The sequence below is a fragment of the Schistocerca cancellata genome, unplaced genomic scaffold (assembly GCF_023864275.1).
Source record: "Schistocerca cancellata isolate TAMUIC-IGC-003103 unplaced genomic scaffold, iqSchCanc2.1 HiC_scaffold_864, whole genome shotgun sequence".
Classification (NCBI taxonomy): Eukaryota; Metazoa; Arthropoda; class Insecta; order Orthoptera; family Acrididae; genus Schistocerca; species Schistocerca cancellata.
Window position 1 is genome coordinate 17501 of NW_026046874.1, and position 5000 is coordinate 22500.

General features: G+C 53.7%; 1 non-coding gene across 1 annotated transcript in view; it reads right to left on the reverse strand.

The window, feature by feature from the left end:
• The window catches only part of LOC126147464 (small subunit ribosomal RNA), a 1909-nt gene extending 1064 nt beyond the window's left edge, over window positions 1–845 (reverse strand). The window contains exon 1 of the ribosomal RNA XR_007530307.1: window positions 1–845. This exon is cut by the window's left edge and continues 1064 nt beyond it. This is a non-coding gene — a ribosomal RNA (small subunit ribosomal RNA).
• Between the last annotated feature and the right edge of the window lie 4155 nt (window positions 846–5000).

A 5000-nucleotide genomic window follows, 5' to 3' on the forward strand; every position in this document is an offset into this window, starting at 1 on the left:
AAGTAAACGTGCCGGCCCACCCAGACACTCAATAAAGAGCACCTTGGTAGGATTTCAACGGGGTCCGCCTCGGGACGCACGAACACGCACGAGGCGGTCGCACGCCTTCGGCTCGCCCCACCGGCAGGACGTCCCACGATACATGCCAGTTAAACACCGACGGGCGGTGAACCAACAGCGTGGGACACAAATCCAACTACGAGCTTTTTAACCGCAACAACTTTAATATACGCTATTGGAGCTGGAATTACCGCGGCTGCTGGCACCAGACTTGCCCTCCAATAGATACTCGTTAAAGGATTTAAAGTGTACTCATTCCGATTACGGGGCCTCGGATGAGTCCCGTATCGTTATTTTTCGTCACTACCTCCCCGTGCCGGGAGTGGGTAATTTGCGCGCCTGCTGCCTTCCTTGGATGTGGTAGCCGTTTCTCAGGCTCCCTCTCCGGAATCGAACCCTGATTCCCCGTTACCCGTTACAACCATGGTAGGCGCAGAACCTACCATCGACAGTTGATAAGGCAGACATTTGAAAGATGCGTCGCCGGTACGAGGACCGTGCGATCAGCCCAAAGTTATTCAGAGTCACCAAGGCAAACGGACCGGACGAGCCGACCGATTGGTTTTGATCTAATAAAAGCGTCCCTTCCATCTCTGGTCGGGACTCTGTTTGCATGTATTAGCTCTAGAATTACCACAGTTATCCAAGTAACGTGGGTACGATCTAAGGAACCATAACTGATTTAATGAGCCATTCGCGGTTTCACCTTAATGCGGCTTGTACTGAGACATGCATGGCTTAATCTTTGAGACAAGCATATGACTACTGGCAGGATCAACCAGGGAGCTGCGTCAACTAGAGCTGAGCAGCCGGCCGCCCGGGAGTGTGTCCCAGGGGCCCGCGCGAACACGCAAGCGTCCGCTCAATTATTCTGCAAACAGGAGGAGGCTGAGCTCCCCTGCACAATACACCTCGAAACCCTCTCAGGTCCCGGCGGCGCGCAGCGCCGTCCTAAGTACTTGGTCGGGTTCGAGAGAGGCGCAATCGCCCGGAGTTAGGCGAGTAGACGCTTTAGGTGCGACCACCCGTGCTCCCAACTGAGCTTGCCGCTGCCGACAGAGGCCCGGGAGCGTGCTGTCGTGGCATTGCCGGCGGGAGACAACACGCGCCACCTACGGTGACCGGCAGCTCCAACGCCAGCGCCACAGAAGGGCAAAGGCCCCACGTGGGTGCCGAAGCGAACTCTCCCAGCACAGCGCACGTGCCAACACGTCTGCACAACTGCGATACAAACCACCAGCGAGAACCGCTGGGGCGACCGAGCAGCAGACGGCGTCGCGGCGCCGAGTGCCGGGCGGCGGCGCATCCTCAACGCACACAGTCCTCAATCGGACCAGCACACTGCAGATGTCCACCGCGCTTCGCACCGGGCCGGCGAGGACCCACTTTGGCTGCACGGCGCCGCGCGCAGGGTGCCCCGGCGCGCAGCTGCGCCGCCTGCCGCGTCCGTCGGCCGGCGCGCCTGCCACTGGGCGCCCCCACCAGCCGGCTGTAGCGCGTGCGCCCACGCACCGCGCGGCCAGCACGCCGGGCGGCCCCCCCTCACCGGCCGGGGACAGTCCCACCCACCCACAGCCGCGTATCGCTTCACACCCAGATTCACATTCACGTTCGTTGGTATGGTGGGGACCGCTTCGTAGCTGTACCGATCGTTGCCCTCACAGATGTACCTCCAGCAAGGACAACCGCACCACAACGGGTTACCAGTTGTTCATTTGCGTAACGTCACCAGTAAACGTACACGTCCATCCCCGTTTGCAAAGTCAACTATTATTGCATGCCTGCCTGTCAGGTGTCAAGACACACTACATCCGCTCACATCCACGCAACAAAATGTGCCCGACTAGAGGGCACGTGGAAGGTGCCCCCGTACGTATGCGATGTCCATTGCGCGACCAACTGTCAACCGGCCTCTGTAGCATGTCGCAGATGTGGAACGCGGGGCACCGTGCTATCACATTGTGTGAGAAGAGACTACTACGTCTGCATACACGCGCCACTACATGAACAGACGGCTCATGCTGATCGCCATCCACTGCGTCCATTACTCCCACACGTCTCTATGGCGTACCACACTGCAATGCAGCTGTTATGGGGAGATGACACGTAGCTGTGTACACAACATTCTGAGCGGGTTGCGGTTGGACAATACATTAATGTAACGTGTCATATGCCAATTACAGAGCAGGATAAGGCACAACTTGGGTTAGGTTAAGGCACAACTTGGGTTAGGTTAAGGCACAACTTGGGTTAGGTTAAGGCACAACTTGGGTTAGGTTAAGGCACAACTTGGGTTAGGTTAAGGCACAACTTGGGTTAGGTTAAGGCACAACTTGGGTTAGGTTAAGGCACAACTTGGGTTAGGTTAAGGCACAACTTGGGTTAGGTTAAGGCACAACGTGGGTTAGGTTAAGGCACAACGTGGGTTAGGTTAAGGCACAACGTGGGTTAGGTTAAGGCACAATGTGGGTTAGGTTAAGGCACAATGTGGGTTAGGTTAAGGCACAATGTGGGGGTAGATTGCGGTACAAATTGCATTACATTGCGGTGCAAATTGCATTACATTGCGGTGCAAATTGCATTACATTGCGGTGCAAATTGAGTTACATTGCGGTGCAAATTGAGTTACATTGCGGTGCAAATTGAGTTACATTGCGGTGCAAATTGAGTTACATTGCGGTGCAAATTGAGTTACATTGCGGTGCAAATTGAGTTACATTGCGGTGCAAATTGAGTTACATTGCGGTGCAAATTGAGTTACATTGCGGTGCAAATTGAGTTACATTGCGGTGCAAATTGAGTTACATTGCGGTGCAAATTGAGTTACATTGCGGTGCAAATTGAGTTACATTGCGGTGCAAATTGCGTTACATTGCGGTGCAAATTGCGTTACATTGCGGTGCAAATTGCGTTACATTGCGGTGCAAATTGCGTTACATTGCGGTGCAAATTGCGTTACATTGCGGTGCAAATTGCGTTACATTGCGGTGCAAATTGCGTTACATTGCGGTGCAAATTGCGTTACATTGCGGTGCAAATTGCGTTACATTGCGGTGCAAATTGAGGTAGGTTAAGGTGCAACACAGGTTAGGTTAAGGTGCAACATAGGTTAGGTTAAGGTGCAAGATGGGTTAGGTTAAGGTGCAAGATGGGTTAGGTTAAGGTGCAAGATGGGTTAGGTTAAGGTGCAAGATGGGTTAGGTTAAGGTGCAAGATGGGTTAGGTTAAGGTGACATAGGTTAGGTTAAGGTGACATAGGTTAGGTTAAGGTGACATAGGTTAGGTTAAGGTGACATAGGTTAGGTTAAGGTGACATAGGTTAGGTTAAGGTGACATAGGTTAGGTTAAGGTGACATAGGTTAGGTTAAGGTGACATAGGTTAGGTTAAGGTACAAACTGGGTTGTGTTATGGTACACATTGCGTTGTAGTACAGTACACGTTAGGTTTGGGTACGGTACACAATGTGGTATGGGATGGCGTGTTGTGGGGGGGAGGGGGGGGGGAGGTTCGTTGATATCGACCGTAGGACGTGGATGCCCGAGGCAGCGTCAGTGTGTCAAAGGAGTTATGTCACGTCGGGATGCGCTTTTCGCCAGTGAGAGGGGGCGAGCCGTGTCTGTGGTTGCGGCAGACCTGTGTGTTTCATTCCTGCCAGTGTGTTTGTGCTGTAAGACGAGGCAGTGTGGTGGTGATGGGTGCACCCCTGTGTAGGACATGTGTGGGTGTTGGTGGCTTCTCTGAGCAATTGTGGTTGTCGGACGAGTGGGGTATTCTGTTTTATGATTGGACCTCCCGGTCTGGTTATCATAGCGTAGTTGGTGTACTGTGGCGGATAGGATGCACCGGACGTTGGTCCATGCTGGTGCTTAGTAGTTGTATCTGTGTCTGTTACAGGCAGAGAGTAGTGTGTGATAGAGTGTGTGGCTGACGTGTGGTTCATTTTGTGTGTACGGACGTTCAGCATGTATAGGGGCATTTGCGTATATAATCTATCATAATCTATCTATGTGGGCCTGCATAGTTTACTGAGCAGTGCTGTGAGGTGACTGAACTACGAGTGACGTACTGATTTACAGCGGAATGATTGCCTTGTACCAAAGATGGAGTATCGGCTCTACGACAGCGTTGGCACCGCAGGAAATGGTCTCGTAAAACGGCCCTCCCACCGTCATCGTTGTGAGGGGTAGGGACCGCCTATATTCTGAGAGGAGCCCTGTTTGCCACTGGGCGTGGGGTCTCGCATCCTGCGGTTCAGTGCCCCCAGGGAAGCGCGCGGAGGTGGTGCTGCTGCTGCTGCTGCTGTAGCAAGCGAGCTACTTACAGCATGTATAGGGACAGCGGGAATATGGCATATTCGATATAACTCTTCATGAAACGCAAGATATAGGGGCGGATTGCACGTTACGAGTGCGGGAAGAGTCCGCCGTTCATCCGCTGGAGTTGCGATTTGGGCGGTTGGGGTGGGGCACGTGCGGGTGCGGGTGGAGCGATTGTCGGTCGACGACTTCGTGCGACGCAGGCACAGGCGTTGGGGCTCCTGTGGTGGGCAGATGATGCAGGGTTTGTGGGTGGCGTCGGAAAATGGGCACTGTGGGACCTAGCGATGTCGTAGTCGGCGTGGCGTCTCATAGATGGCGGTATCATCGGTGCAGCAGGTCATGTTGCGGGGGACCTGCAGGTGGCGGTATTTTTGTTTGTGGTGCGCTCGACATGGTGGACGTAGTGTCGTCCGATTCGCGTAGATGGAGCTATTGCATGTGGTTTCGTCACATTGTCATAGATGGCGGTGCCGTGTTTTGGAGGTATGGTTGGCGTAGTTTCGTTGGATTCCTGTAGATGGAGGTGTCGTTTCTGGGCCGGATGGCAATGTAGTTTGGTCACATTCCCAAAGATGGCTGTGTTGTGCCTGTGGGCGGCATTGTCAACATCATGCGGTATG